Source organism: Sorex araneus, chromosome X (genome assembly GCF_027595985.1).
Source record: "Sorex araneus isolate mSorAra2 chromosome X, mSorAra2.pri, whole genome shotgun sequence".
Taxonomy (NCBI): domain Eukaryota; kingdom Metazoa; phylum Chordata; class Mammalia; order Eulipotyphla; family Soricidae; genus Sorex; species Sorex araneus.
This window is the reverse complement of record NC_073313.1, coordinates 201,792,916-201,809,834: the sequence shown is the minus strand read 5'-3', so window position 1 is coordinate 201,809,834 and position 16,919 is coordinate 201,792,916. Positions and strand designations below refer to the sequence as shown.

General features: G+C 37.7%; 1 protein-coding gene across 2 annotated transcripts in view; it reads right to left on the bottom strand.

Moving 5' to 3' along the window:
- Positions 1 to 16,919, bottom strand: part of B3GALT1 (beta-1,3-galactosyltransferase 1) — a 656,758-nt gene that overhangs the window by 242,155 nt on the left and 397,684 nt on the right. The window contains exon 3 of one of the 2 annotated variants that reach the window (XM_055119807.1): positions 2,773 to 2,884. The gene's annotated coding sequence lies outside the window, so the exon portion shown is untranslated. The remainder of the gene's footprint in view (positions 1 to 2,772; positions 2,885 to 16,919) is intronic. The other variant, XM_055119806.1, reaches the window with a different exon arrangement.

The window sequence follows — 16,919 nt, the reverse complement described above, 5'->3', positions numbered from 1 at the left end:
GACCAAACAGGTGTGTTCTCTGAACACTGAGATGGCCCCTGAAGATGGGGTGGAATAAGCAAGGAAGAGAGGAATAGAGAGTGATAATGGACAAATCTATTCTTGTAGAGTATTCTACAGGTTTCGATTTTTACTGGTAATAAGCTAGGAAGCCACTGAAGGGCTCTAAGCACATGATCTTTGTTATGGTCGCCAAGAATGTTCTGTTTGTAATAATAAATAGAGACCTTTTAAGGAGCATGGTAAAAGCAAAGAGAATAGTAAGCAAAGTAATAGTAACTCAATAATAAGATCTCACTACATACTAATGCCAAGTGAGCACTGATCATTGCAGATTATGATATATTTAGGGATAGCACTTTTTTAGGCAAATTCTTGGGGATCTTTTTCTTTGTGAGCATAGTAATACAGCAGTTTCTATTTTGACACAATGGAAGAGGTGGGACAGCCACACCTTTTGGCAATCAGGGGCTATTATAGCTGTGTTCTGGGGGTGGGGTGGGGATATTCCTGGAGGTGCTCATGAAACAATGTGTCAGTGGGTATCACACTGGAATTGCTAACGGCAAGAAAAGAGTCTTAACTCCTGTACTATCTCTCTGACCCAGTTTTTGACACATTTTAAAAAATAATTGATTTTTTAGAAAACCACAATCCATCATGACTGTACGCTAATGCATTACTAAAGAATAGAACATTTATAAGCAAAAGATATACTTCTGGTCTAGCATTAGAGTGGCAAATATTTTCAAGAGGATGAAATAAGCACCAGTGCAATGGGAACGAAGCACTCATTCATTCTTCCCATCTTTAAACCCACCTATGACCCTAAATTATCTCACAGTGTAGCTCCATGTTGTGTAATTGAGTTCATAAGCTGAAAGCATCTGTTACTCCTTTAATGGCTTTTACATAACACCTGCCTAATTCACCATTTGGTTTCACACCTGACCACTATAATAATATGGAGGACAACTAATTCTTGAAGCATAACATCCTTGTATTTATAAGGAACCTCAAGCTTGGAGAAAAATAGCACTGTAGAATAATGGCTCTCAGGGCATTTTGTTGCCACAGGGGGTGTAGGGCAATGTCTGGAGATGATTCTGATTGCCACTCCTGGAGTGGCACCTAAACACTAGGTTATGCCAACTATCTTACAGTGCACTGGTTACCTCCTGTCAACTAGTCCCAAAGTCAGTAGTAAGTGGGACTGACTGGAAAAGTTTTTGCTCTAGAAAAACAGCTTAGAAATACATGGAGGGGCATTCCAAACACAAAGAACTTCTTAGCAGCTTGAAGAAATTAAACCGTGCAGATTGGTTCTCCTGAGGCGAGAGAGAGGAGTTAGCGCTGCTTCGCAATAGGCTCTTCCATAGAGTAACTCAAGCAGAAGTTCAGCACCTGTCATAGTATATTACAAAAATTGCTTTGGGGTTTAATGAAACACAAAGAGTCATAAAAGCATCTTCAATAAAATACTAACGAGATTCTGCACATTGTAATTGAGGGATAAGAGGGTGACAACACTGTTTCCCAGATTTAAAGGAATAATTTCCCACTTGTTCAATTAATTTTCTTTGTAGCCTGAGTGATGATGGTAAATGTCCATCCTGCACTGAAGATTTTAGCTCAATCAAACAGGAGGAAACCAGAGATTATAGCATATACTTCTTTCTTTTCATTCCAGTTGATCAAACATACATCTGAAGCCTACAAATTGCATTAACAATGACAAACTCTCAGGAACAATTTTTCAAAAGTCATTTATCAGATTTGCAAATGTTATGTGGGTGGCTAACGAAATACTCCCTCATTCTTTTATTATTTATTTATTTTTAGCTGCATGTATTTTTACTTTATAACCTTTATGAAACAAGGTTAATCTTCCAGTGCAATACATTCTGCAACCACTGTCTACTGAGTCATACTCCTGTTACAGTTACATGTTACATGAGATATTCTGATAAGATAAAGAACTTGTCATCATTGGTATATCAATTAATTCTATAAAAAAAAGGATGATTCCTTAAAAGTCTACAAACATAAGAGAGGTAGAGTCATAAATTGCTGAGCACAGTGAGACTCCCATGCATACGGAAAAGAGGGTACAGGCTTTCAAAAAACATATTTTGAAACATTCTTCATAGATCCTAATTCACAGGGTCTCTTTACGATTTATTCTAGAAATAGGATGCAAACAATTATAATATGAAGGTACTCAGGCACCTGAGAACCAAAAAAGTCAAATCACAATCACAAAATCTTTTCTCAAGATGTCCTTGCAATCATGAAAAAGAGCAAGCTTATTCCTTCCACTGACTCTCCACTGAAGTTATAAAAAATTACCCTCTGAACTATAAATTGATTACATATCAGGCCACATACATGCCACAATTCACATCATTATTCCCTTTCCATAAACAGAGAACCACAAAAATGCAAGCAGGCACAGCAACAACTAGAGGCTGTTCCTAGAATAATATCCAGGTCTAAATCTTTGTTGTGAATGCTCAAATGGCATGACTCCTTTTCTTAATGTGCTACAGAGACTTCAAATTTCCACCATAATGAGCATGGCTATGTTTTAGTAATGAAATCCTTACAAAATATCATTGACATTACAATCAGGAAGACATACTATCTGGAATTGTGTCAATGATATGAAAGTCACCTGCACACCAACGATCCTTTCCAAGAAATAATCTTCTTAGGGAAGATTTGACAAAATTAAGAAACATACTTCGTGAAAATCTTGAAAATCGGACACACCTTTGTATCTGGTATCACTTACTTTGGGGACTGGAGAGCCATCTCTCTAGTCATCACCCTGGCAGAAGCAGCTGAGGTTCTTGTTTCAGGGTATGAAGGAAATATTTTCTCACTGTAAGAAGAAAAGAGATGATGTTGTCTAACTGCTGTGGATCAAACCGCTGGCTATTTGATAGGAATATCAATTTATTACATCTCTCTTTAAGAGTTCTCACAGAATTAATCTGCATCAGATTACAGAAACACTTATAATCAGAGTGGATGAAATGATCTTGTTGAAAATATTTCTCTCACTTACCCATAGGATGGTAATAGAGCATGAAAAGGAAACCCATTACAGATGGATTTTCAATATTTGCATCACTATTTAAAATCCACTGAAAATATCATTTGCTTTAAAGTTTTTCCTCTTGAATCTGTATAATTATGCAAATATTGCAGAATCAAGGCAATCTAGACAACTTGAGGAAATAATAATAAAATTATGCAATGTGGTGGAAGAAAATATTTAATATCCAAGCAGCACATTTAAAAGTTCCCCTATGTATTATTTTAATAAAATTTCAATGCTTTTATCCAGTAAGGTTTTAATATTAAAATTTTCATCTCACTGGTCACTTTAAAAAATGCTTTTGTTGGGGCTGCAGCAATAGTATAGTGGGTAGGACTCTTGCCTTGCAGGCAGCTGACCCAGTTTCTATCCCTGGCATCCCATATGGTCTTCAGAGTACTTCCAGGAGTTAATTCCTGAGTGTAGAGCCAAGAGTAATCCCTGATCATTACTCGGTGGATGACCCAACCTTCAACCCCCTCAAAATATAAAAAAACTTAAAACGATTCTTATTAGGCAATTCCCTTGAGACATTGAGTAAAAAAAAAAAAAAAAGCACAGCAGGTGCTTTTTTGAGAAAGGTCAAATTTTGAAACCTAGTCGGGGAGTAAATGCCCAAGACCATAAAAACCGAGAACTGGTCATCAGTAGGTAGCTGAACACAGGGGTCAATGAGTAAAGGACCCTGGAACTATATCGGAGGGAAGTGAACAATGATGGAGGGTGTGGTGTTGGGAATATTTTATGCATAGAATCTTACCATTAACAATTTTTTAAACCACAGAGCCTAAGCTAATCTTTAAAATAATATAAAAAATTCAAAACATAAATATGCAGGACTAGGTAGCAAATCTTTCTAGCATAGCAGGTAGGTTTGCCTTGCACGCTGCCGACCCGAGTTTGATTCCTCCATCTCTCTCGGAGATCCCGGCAAGATACCGAGATGCACAGCAGAGCCTAGTAAGCTACCTGTGGCATATTCAATATGCCAAAAACAGTAACCATAAGTCTCACAATGGAGACGTTACTCGTGCGTGCTGGAGCAAATCAATGTATCAATGTCCAACGGGATGACAATGATACAGTGATACAGTTAAAAATTAGTTTTGCTAATTAAGGTTTTGGACTAGTTCTACAATTTCAACTCTTCAGATAAACCCTACCTCTAATTTGCGTCTTTTGTTTCTTCGATTGCAATCAAGTTCTAAGTCATAAAATGACATACTTTTCAAAATCAGACAATGAACATTTGAATAGTAACGATAAAAACTAAAATAAGAAAAATGACAAATGATCTTATTTATATCTATAACTCTGAAAGAAACTATAGAAAACTAGTTTAAAATGACAAAAGGGAATTAGAATGTATTGTTTCTCAACAATCACTTTAATAATATATATTCTTAGAATCAGGTAGGTTTGGGGGGGGTCATTAAATCCAAACTCCTACTAAATATCTCAACTTATAGATCATTCTAGATTTTATTTAAAAGTCTCAGATTACATACCAATTTGTTAATGATGACATCAACAAGAAAGCATTATGTTTCTATGATAAAATATGTTGATGTTCCCAAATACTGCTGGCAAAAGTTTAATAGTATTTCATAAAAAAAAAGCATTTTTATGATTTTAAAGTTCCCATGGTATAAATACCAATGTCAGAAGATTTGGGAAGACATGCACATAATCCATCCTCAGTTGCATGTAGTACTTCATTTTTTTTGGTTATTTTTATGAGTTTGATTTATTTTGTTCAAAGTCTTATAAAATAGTTTTAGGTACATATTTATATAGTCATACATAGTTATCAATATAAAAACAATAATAAATTATTTAGCTCAGCCTTTCAGTTTTTTAATTGAATCACCATGACATGGACTGGAGTGATAGCAGAGCGGGTAGGGCATTTGCCTTGCATGTGGCCGACCTGTGTTTAATTTCTCCATTCCTCTCAGAGAGCCTGGCAAGCTACTGAGAGTATCCAACCCGCATGGCAGAGCCTGGCAAGCTACCCGTGGCATATTCAATATGCCAAAAACAGTAACAACAAGTCTCACAATGCAGTCATTACTGGTGCCCACTTGAGCAAATTGATGAACAAGGGACAACAGTGCTACAGTGCTACACCATGACATAAACCATCACAAAGCTATTTATGGTTGGGTTTCAGGCATACAATGTTACAACAACTATCCCTCGACCAGTGTACATTTCCCAACACCAATCTCCCAATCTCTCTCTCTCTCTCTCTCTCTCTCTCTCTCTCTCTCTCTCTCTCTCTCTCTCTCTCTCTCTCTCTGCCTCTCAGTCTCTGTCTCTGTCTCGCGCCCTCTCCCAGCTCTCTCTCTAGCTTTTTGTGCATTATGTTTTACAATAGAGGCACTAAGAGGTCATCGTGTTTGTTCAGGGTGTTCAGTATTATTATTGGAAGGCACAACTGGAGTAGCTATTTTTAACTGGGTGGTGGCTTTGGGGCTCAGATGTGACGTGACTGCTGGGGCTTTCAGAGGTACAGGGAGGTGAGGGGAGGTAGCTCATCCCTACCGTGAGAAAGCTTGGAGATTTCAGTTACAAAACCCGCATACCCAAATTTTCAGAAGACTCATGTCTTAGTGAGATCTGCCCCATGATAGTTGAGTCCAGCCAGGGGCATTGCAGCGAGCTTTGATTGTGGGAGCAAGTGGCTGCCAGGGGCTCTATTTGTGTGAGTACCAGGCTAACCTGTCTCCCCTAACCACCCTCCTCCCAAGTGATCTATCCTGGTATGTTCAAGATTGCGAGGGTCTGAGATTAACTGAATTTTAACTAGTTAATGATAAACTAAATTGAAGGTTAACTAAATTTCTTTAGAGATTTATTTATGGATCTCTGAAGCAAGGGTGGTAGAAGAGCTTACGTGATGGTGCTAGAGTCAGTCTGTGGGGGTGACTGCCGATACTTCCAGGAATATAGGAAGTGGGGAAAGTTACTCCATGCTAACACTGAGAAAGCCTGGAGACTTCAGTCATAAAGCCTGCACATTTGAATTTTCAGCAGACTAATAGCTCTGAGATGGTGCAGTGTGACCAGGTCATGGTGGCAATTTTGGATTGTGGGAGCAAGCTCAGCCTTTCGCTTTCAACTACTCATTGTTAGAAATTTATTCTTTAAGAAGATGAGGATGATCTGTCTAATTCTGCCCACTGGTCAGAGATACATCCTGATTAAAGTGAATTTGCATGGTACTTCTCTGAAAACAAAAAGACTGTGTTTGCATGAATAAACCGCTACAAACCTCAAAAACTTTGACCAGTTATTTGATGTATATAATTGTTTGAAAACAGTAATATATGTGCTTACCTATTTTTATTTTACAGTCTTACAAAATTTACCACATTAATTGACATTTAATTTATTAACAGATATTTGTTCAAGGACTGGAGCAATAGCACAGCATGTGGGGCATTTACTTTGCATGCGGCCGACCTGGGTTCAATTCTTCCATCCCTGTTTGAGAGCCTGGCAATCTACATAGAGTATCCCACCCGCATGGCAGAGCCTGGCAAGCTACCCATGGCATATTCGATGTGCCAAAACAGTAACAAGTCTCACAATGGAGACGTTGCTGGTGCCCGCTCAAGTAAATTGATGAATAATGGAATGACAGTGCTACAGTACTATTTGTTCAAATTTAGTATCATATATTTTCATGCTCAGAGGTCAGCACCATACCTGGAAAAAAGGTCTGGTCCCAGTAATGCTTTGATAGAGTGTGGTATACTGTGGGTTGCTCATTTACAAGGCATGCATCTTAACCCAGTACTATCTCTCCAGCCTTGAAATGTGCTTTCTTTGCCATTCTGCTAATAGATGACTACACAACTCATGAAAATTACCCCTGCCCCCTTCTTATGCTAGTTTTCATTTTTTAGTATTGATCATGTCTTTTCTCAAGTAAAAGCTCCCTTACCTATTCCGTAAATTTAGGGATTCTTGAGATTTTTCTCCCTGAGCTTTCTTTTTATCCTCTTTGCACACTTTCTCCGATTAATCTAAACTATTCCCAAATGGGGTTGGAACGATAGCACAGCAGGTAGGGCGTTTGCCTTGCACGCAGCCAATTCAAGTTTGATTCCTCCGTCCCTCTCAGAGAGCCCAGCAAGCTACCGAGAGTATCCCGCCCGCACGGCAGAGCCTGGCAAGGTCCCCATGGCACATTTGATATGCCCAAAACAGTAACAAGTTTCAGAACAGAGATGTTACTGGTGCCTGCTCAGGCAAATAGATGAACAACAAGATGACAGTGCTATTCCCAAATGATTAAAAAGTTGCAGATCCCCAAGTCTTATCATTCAGACCAAATATCTGTCCTGAGCCTCAAAGTTTGCAAATTTAAGTATCTAGCAGACATTTCCATATGAACTCACCACAGGTATCTCAAAGGAAGAAGTACAAGTGAAATACCTCTTTTCCACTTTTTCACTAAGCAAACTTGTATCTTCCTTTTTTTTTCTACCATACCACCCTCCATTCAGCTCTGAAACTACTTTCTCCCTAGCATAAACACTTATCATACTCTTTCTGAATTGTCTCTTCCTATATTATCTTCCTTACTAGGGAATGAGCTCTATTTCCTTCACTATGCTATCTCCTGCACCTAGCACTACACTTAATAAATGCATGCTCTCAGAAATTACTTAGTGAAACCTATTGTTTTCTCTAAGATACTTGAAAAAAGATCTGGGGATGATTTTAGGCTTCCATTCCTACTCCAAGTCCAGACACATTAATTAGGGAAGTGCCAAAATTGAGTGTTTATTAAGTGAACATGGTCAACTTCTTTATAGATTATACATTATAATCAATTTTCCCTTTGCTGTACAAATAATATGCTTAGAATGGCTAATCCAGTATAAGTCACAATTTTCAAAAACGCCAATTCAATGCCTGAATGCCTTGTCATTATTCTCATTTTTGATGCTTTTTTTCTTTCCAATTACATGCTTGAAGCACAACACATTGAAGTATAATTCTTCTTCCTTAATATTACAGTGCTTTAAATTTAGATTCCTTTGAATTTTAAGGGAAATGCACATAGAAGAGGATTGAAAAAGTTGTTAACACTTCACAAGAAAATTCAACTTTGCTAAGTGCAGTACTAAAAGATAGAAAATCGGACTTTGAGAACTTTTCTATTCAACAATGAGGATTATCCTTAAACTTAAACTTGACAGGATTGTTACTTTGCTTGTTTCTACTCTATATCATAAAAACTCCGTGGATAAAAAAAAAACAATAGCAACTGGCGTTGGCATGGTTGTAAGGAGAAAGGGACTCTCCTTCACTGCTGGTGGGAATGCCGACTGGTACAGCCCTTTTGGAAAACAATAGGAACGATTCTCAAAAAATTAGAAATTGAGTTCCTATTTGACTCAGCAATACTTCTCGGAATATACCCGGAGAGGCAAAAAGGTATAGTGGAAATGATATCTGCATTTGTATGTTCATTGCAGCACTGTTTACAATAGCCAAAATCTGGAAAAAACCGGAGTGCCCCAAAACAGATGACTGGTTAAAGAAACTTTGGTACATCTACACAATGGAATACTATGCAGCTGTTAGAAAAGATGAAGTCATGAAATTTGTATATATGTGGGTCAACATGGAAAGTATCATGTTCAGTGAAATGAGTCAGAAAGAAATGCAGACATAGAAATATCACACTCATATGTGGATTATAAAGTAGCAGAATGGGATACTAACAGCCAAGAGTAATAGAGAAGAACCAGGAGGTCTGCCCCACAGCTTGGAAAAGGCAGCAGAGACAGAGAAGGGAACACCTAGTAGAGAATGTTGGGAGGACCCACTCGGGTTGAAAGCTGCGTACCAAATGTAGACTATAGACCGAACATAATGGACACTCAATACCTCTATTGCAAACTACAACATCCACCAGGAGAGAGAACAAAAGGGAATGCCCTGCCACAGAGGCAGGATGGGATGGTGGGGGTTGGGATGGGGGTGGTGGGAGGGATACTGGGATCATTGGTGGAAGAGAATGGCCACTGGTGGAGGGATGTAAACTAAATACAAACATGAAAGTTCTTAAGTTTGTAACTGTACCCCATGGTGATTCACTAATAAAAATAAAAACTCTGTGGATAAAGCTTTATGTGACTAAACCCAATAGCTGAGACTAGCTGAACCTACTTTGAAATTGAAACTAGACTCTACTATACCCTAAGAGATTGTGGACAGCATATGAGTGGGAAAATGAGGAGTATAGAGCAATTAGTAGTTTTTAGTATGAAGTTTCACTGCTCCTGCAAGAAGCATAACATTCTTTCCTCACACAATCTAGAAAGTAATTATCGGATAGAACTAGAGGATAGCAACAGAATTATATGAGTATACCAAACTGTTCTAATATTGAAATCAATATATAGGTTCACTGTTTTATCATGATGAGGGGAGCCCCAGAATGGTAAAATACACTTTTTAAAATTGAGTACTGTTTTTATATGAATTAACTGTTTTTATATGTAATGGCGCATAGCACATATATTTTAGCATTGGTTTGCTACCATTTTCTCATATTTCTGTGTCTTTTGGAGTGATTAACTCACAAACCTACATTGTCAATTTTCACAAGTACTTGACAATATAAAATCAGTTTAATAACAGCTTTGACAGGATTTAATAAAGCACATAAAGAAGACCTGTAATTTGTACAGGCTAATTTACACATATGTATAACTGAGAAATGAATTTGGAGATATTAGTCTCCCATCTGTACTACACAGAGAGAAATGAGAAAAAATGATTTACCAACTGTCAATAAACAATTTAAAATATATCCTCATGTTCTCATCCCCAAATAAAATTTCTCATGCCAAAGTATTTTTTTCTGAGCTTTTGTGAAAATGTGATATTTTATTTCCATGTGAATCCACATTTTCTCTCTGTCTATATGCCATGATATCTTCATTTTTAGGAGCAAAATCAAGTTTTTAAGACTATTATTAAATTTTATCAATGCTGTATAGTTTTGAGGTTTTGAGAAGTGAGTGATTTGATCAGGTCAAATGCATGAATTATGTCTCCATTTATGCTTTTTATCTGAATTATTGAATGCACATTCTTCCATTTAGTTTATAACCATATTATTCTGAAGTATATTATGAAATTATAATCCATATTAGCATATTCATTTCAATATTGTTTAGGATGCAACTATAAACTATATTACAAAGCTGAGTAGTGTTGTTTTTTTTGGTTGTTATTTTAAGCTTGAGCTTAAAAATATGGATTGTCAATACCCTCTATTAGCATTAAAATAAGATCAGAGTGTTATTTTGTATGGTAAGAAATAGAATCAAATTTAATTGAAATAAAAAATAGATGGTCTGAATAAACTATTAGCATGAATCTCTGAATAACACCTATAGTTCCAGATTTCTGTGACAGAATTAAGTTTCTTTTTTTAAAAAATTCTTTTTTTTTATTTTAATTTCTTCTTTTATTGAATCACCATGTGGAAAGCTACAAAGCTTTCAGGTTTAAGTCTCAGTTATACAATGCTCAAACACCCATCCCTTCACCAGTGCACATATTCCACCACCAAGAATCACAGTATACCTCCCCGATCCCCCCACCTCTCCAGCCCCCCACCCCACCTGTGTAACTGATAAATTTCACTTTACTTTGATTACATTCAATATTTCAACAAAAAAAACCTCACTATTATTATTTGGAGTTTCTCCCCCCCAAAATTGGACCTGCTGAAAAGGAAGCATTTGATAATTTGTTTTCCATTCCTGAGAATGAAGAGATATGAGGTCAAGCAGCCGCACTAGCAGTTGCATGGTTTTGGATTTCTGTATTTTAGTATTCTAGTAAATAAATCCAGAGAAATATCTGCCAGAAATTGCATCATTGCAAGCTTGTACCTCTCAGCTACTTTATATTCCACATATGAGTGCAGTCTTTCTATGTCTGCCACTTTCTTTCTGACTCATTTCACTCAGCATGATACTTTCCATGTTGATCCACTTATATGCAAATTTCATGACTTCATGTTTTCTGACAGCTACATAGTATTCCATTGTGTAGATGTACCAGAGTTTCTTTAACCAGTCATCTGTTTTGGGGCACTGTTTTTTTTTCCAGATTGTGGCTATTGTAAACAGTGCTACAATGAACATACAAATGCAGATGTCATTTCTACTATACCTTTTTGCCTCTCCGGGATATATTCCCAGGGGAGGTATTACTGGGTCAAATAGAAGCTCAATTTCTAATATTTTGAGAATCGTCCATATTGTTTTCCAAAAGAGCTGAACCAGTCGGCATTCCCACCAGCAGTGAAGGAGAGTCCCTTTCTCCCCACATCCACGCCAACACCGGTTGCTTTTGTTTTTTGGGATGTGGGCCAGTCTTTGTGGTGTGAGATGATATCTCATTGTTGTTTTGATCTGCATCTCCCTGATGATTAGTGATGTTGAACATTTTCTCATGTGCCCCTCAGCCATTCGGATTTCTTCTTTGGGAAAGTTTCTGTTCATTTCATCACCCCATATTTTGACCAGGTTGGCAGTTTTCTTCTTGTGGAGTTCAGCCAGTGCATTATATATCCTTCATATCAACCCTTTATCAGATGGGTACTGCGTAAATATCCTTTCCCATTCTGTAGATTGTCTTTGTATTTTGGTGACTGTTTCTTTTGAGGTGCAGAAGCTTCTTAGTTTAAGATAGTCCCATTTATTTATCTCTGTTTTCACTTGCTTGGCCAGTGGCGTGTCAGCTTTGAAGATACCGTTGACTTCAATGTCATGGAGGGTTTTGCTGACCTTGTCTTCAGTGTACCTTAGGGATTCTGGTCTGATGTTGAGGTCTTTAATCCATTTTGATTTGACTTTTATACATGGTGATAGGTGGAGGTCTAAGCCCATTTCTGCATGTAGCTGTCTAGTTTTGCCAGCCCAGCTTGTTAAACATGCTTTCCTTGCACTACTTCACAGAATTAAGTTTCAAAGAACAATCCATTTTGCTCCCTTCACTCATATATAAGTTCATTAATTTTATTACAGTCTCCTCTTCCTTCCCCAACAAGATTGCATCACCCATTATTTTAGGTAGAGGGAATATATGAAACGAATATGACAGAGACCATATATAGTATTTCAACCCTAGTACAATCTCTCTGGACACTTTAGCTCCCATTTTAAACCCATTCCTGAATTGTGTGAGGTAGCACAGCGGTTGGGCGTTTGCCTTCACGTGGCCGACCTTTGTTTGATTCCTCCGCCCCTCTCGGAGAGCCCGGCAAGCTACTGAGAGTATGGAGCCCACACAGAAGAGCCTGGCAAGCTACCCATGCGTATTGGCTATGCCAAAAACAGTAACAATAAGTCTCTCAATGAGAGACATTACTGGTGCCCGCTCAAACAAATCGATGAGCAATGGGATGACAGTGACAGTGAGAAGTAAAATGATTTAGGAAAGATTTCACAAGGTGAGACATCAGAGTTTAGCCTAAAAAAGCAGCATGACAGCCTACCACCAGAGCACAAGTTGGTAATTAGATTGAGATTTTCCTTTCAGTGCCATCTGATGAGGTTAATCTAGCTAATATTATTATTTAATATATCTTAAATATCATGTTATCTAGGTGTGATATGAATATTGAATTCACTGAATCCTCACAACAATCTTATAACAACTAGTACTATTATTTGCATATTATAGATGGAGAGACAGAGGCACAAAAAGCGACAAGCTCAATATCATGCAGTCAGTAAATGCTGAAGTCACAATTTCAACCAGTCAACCTCACTTCAGAGATCACACTCAATCATTTGTCTACTGTCCTTTCAGAATGATCCAAGTAGCTAGGCCAAATTTGTGGTTTAGCTTATATTATGCTAATTTTGATATCCAAAGTTTTTCCACCAACCCCATAGTCTACTGTGAAAAGATAATTCCCACTTCAGTGTGCAGGGTAACAACAAATAAGCCTCAAAGATATCTTGGAGCACTATGGGCGATGAACTGGACAAAGAGCGACTTGATGGAGTCAGCTGACAATGATAAACTAAGGCAACAGATGTAATGTCAAAAATACTTTTAACTACTAGTTATGATACTTAAATACTTGGGGGGGCGGGGGATTCCCACCCGGAGGTACTCAAGGCTTCTAGCTCTGTGCTCAGGAATCACTGCTGGAGAGGCTCAGGAAACCATATGGAATGCCAGGAATGGAAACCAGGACAGTCATACAAGGCAAGTGCACTATCTGTTATGCTATCTCTCAAGTCCTGATATTTACTTAAACTCTTGTGTCTTCAAGAAAACTAAGCACAGATCCTCTCTCTATGCCTGATACAAATTCTGCCAAGCAAATGGGAACTCCTGGCAGAAGCTGAGTCTGCTATAACTCCCATAAATAATCTGGTAGAGGACGTGGGCTCATGGGGAGGGAAGTTGAGCCTGCTGATTTCTAAAGCTTTTGAAATTTTGGAGGCTTAATAATTTTCTAACTCCAGGGAAATGTTTCTGCTCTTTCCACAGTTTCTATCTTTTAATGTTGGCAGCTCAAACAGTTTCAGGGATACTGGAGTGAAGCTACTTATTAAAAAAATAATTAACAATGAGATCATTATGGGTGAAGCTGTATTTTAACAAAAGAACTCATAGAATTTTCAGGGATTAAGAGGGCTATATACAAGCCTGAAGCCTAAAATTAGAAACAATGAATAGGAAATTAGGCACAATGGTTAATATCTATATTGACCACAAAGAGGTAACTCTCTGCTATTCTAAATCCTAACCTATTTTAGACTTTCTTGCTTTAAATACATTAAAAGACAAATACACCAGTAAGTTAAGTTCAATGACTGGATTTTATTTCTAAAACACATAAAAGAAACTTCTTTATAGGTATCTATGTATTTACTATCACTGTAGCTGTCATCCCGTTGCTCATCGATTTGCTCAAGCAAGTACCAGTAATATCTCCATTGTGAGACTTGTTGTTACTGTTTTTGGCACATCGAACACGCCATGGGGAGCTTGCCAGGGCCTGCCCTTTGGCCGAGATACTCTCAGTAGCTTGCGTAGGAATTGAACCCAGGTCAGCCACATGAAGGCAAACTCCCTACCCACTGTGCTATCACTCCAGCCCACATTTACTATATATAAAGTAAATATATTTACTATTATGATTACTTAATATTTAAAATATATACATTTTTTGGGGGTTACACCTGGCTGTGCTCAGGGCTTAGACCTGGTTATGTGCTCAGGGCTTACTCCTAACTCTATGCTCAGGGGTTACTCCTGGCAGGCTCAGGGGAGTACATGTAGTGTCAGGAGTTGAACCCTGGTTGGCCTCATGCAAATCAACTGCCTCATCTATTGTACTATTATTCCAGCCCCAATTTTTATATTTTTCATTATTGTATTTAGGTTATTTGTGTCAGTAAGTATGAAAGGAATTATCCACAAGTATTTAGCATGTGTTGCTACCCAGAGATTAATGAAAAAAGGATAGCTCCTCATTTTCTACACACAAACAGATGCATGCACATTTACCCATAAGTGCCATCACTTATTCTTAGGATATGATTTCACAAACATTTGTGAAAATGCAACACAAAATGAGGCAAAGCGGTGTCCACAGTATTAAATTTGACTAAATATATACCATGTGTGAAACTAAGACACCCACTGAAAGAAACATGAGTGAGGCCTGGGTCTGACCTCACAGAGCTTTGAATGTGGAAGGAAAAAGAATGTACTAGGGCACAATAAGGTATACTCCACTTAGGTACGTGTAAGCCATTTGAAAGGCATCTATAAGGTAGATATTCTCATAGACTATCAGTCTCATTTTATTTCTTACTTACTCATGCATTTTACTGTCCCTTGTGATGACTACCAGTTACACACACTTGGTTGTGATGTTCACACTTTTAGTCGTAATATTTTCTGGGATCACATACACAGTTGTGATGCTCACATACCTGGTTATGGTCAGCCAGAGGTGACAAACTTTGTTGAAGAGAGCTGAATTGTGGGAACAACACTCAGGCATTGGGGGTGGTGCTTAGGACTAAACGCATAGACTTATGCTTACCAAGCAGGTTCTTGACCATTCAGGGTATGTCAGAACACCTGACATTAGATTCTTACCCTCAAAAGTTTATGTTGGAACTTCCAGCAGGATAGGAAGGAATTCAGTTCTGTTATGTAAATATAAAAGTAACCATCCTTTACTGAACATCTACATTCTCTAATTCTCACAATTTTATAAACTTGTTCTAAAGAAAAAAAAGTTTGTCATTTAGACACTGAACACAGAGTGGTTCAGTGACATAAAACAGTATCATAGTGGGATAGTGGCAGGGTGAAACTCAGTCCTGTAGACCACCATTAATCCACACCATTACAATAAAAACAAACTTATCCTCTTTGGCGTTACTGAGCCTCTTTTAATTTTTTTCTGTTAGCCATGGCTCTTTTCCCAGGCTCTTTGTCCTGAGTTGGTTATTTCCTCATTTCTGCATCAAGACCTGTTGTCAAGGTATCTATTTCTTAGTTGTTGAGATTGTTCAGTGCACAGTTCTATCAATGGATTCAAGGTTTTCCTCTCTCCCAATATGCTTAGCAAAATGTTGGCTTCCTGCTTTCCTTGTTAACCCTGGTGTGGCTCTTGTTGATTTGGGTGACCCTGTAGCTTTCTGTCTATTATGAGCATTCAGCATTCTCTGCTGGATCTGTGGTGTGGGGTGTGCTGAGGAAAAGGGAAAGGATTTATTCTACCCCCTTTGGCAAGAAGAATTGCTTCTTTGTTGAGGTTAGAATTGCAAACAGATGCCCCTTTGTACAGTGTCATGATACTTCCTGGGTTACACCATTAAATGTTTCTCTGGCAACAGAAACTCTGGGGTCATTGCTGCATGCCATTTAACTTCCACTGGTATGTGAGTCTTCAATTGTTTTGTTCAACTGCACTATTGAACTCTGCATGTGATAACTGAACTCTGCACAGGATTCTCATGAATTGAAGCTTTGACAAAAGAAACCATGATCTAATCTTTGACAAAATATGTCTCTTTTATTTGCCAAGGTGAACTCTAAGTTCAATTTGATACAAAGTAGGTGCTCAATAAATGTTTATTGAATGAATGGTCTTGGAGAAACAGTGTGTGTGTGTGTGTGTGTGTGTGTGTGTGTATGTGTGTGTTCAAATAGCTTCTTAACCCGTTGAGTGGAGGAGCATAGTTATAACACTAACTTCATGCACTAGAAGTTAATTTAGGTTCCTTCCTTCCTCTCATTCTCCCTCTTTCACTCCCACTTTTCCTTCTCTCCTTATTGCTGATTTTCTGTTTTTTTTCATGCAATATTGGTTATTGAATACATGGACCTCATACATGCAAAGCATTAGCTTTGCCACTAACCCACATCCCTACTAGCCATTTCTGCCTCTCTCATATATATATATATGTATATATATATATATTATCTTTTATGTTCTTTCAGGAAAATATGTGGGTATTCATATAAACAGACACATAATTTCTAGGTACAGCAACATTGTAAGAGGAGATCCAAATCTCCATTTTTTGAGTTTCTGAGCAAAGCTCACTTCATGAATTACCAAGCACTTTTCTTCACTTAAAATCACCAAACAGTTTCTTTAAAAAGAAAAATAAGTCTTAAAAAGCTATGATAGGACAAAGCCAATAAGGGTTATATAATAAGCATTATATATTTTCCATGCTTTCAAATACTTTTATTTATTGACTTATTAATTAAAATAAAATTCAAA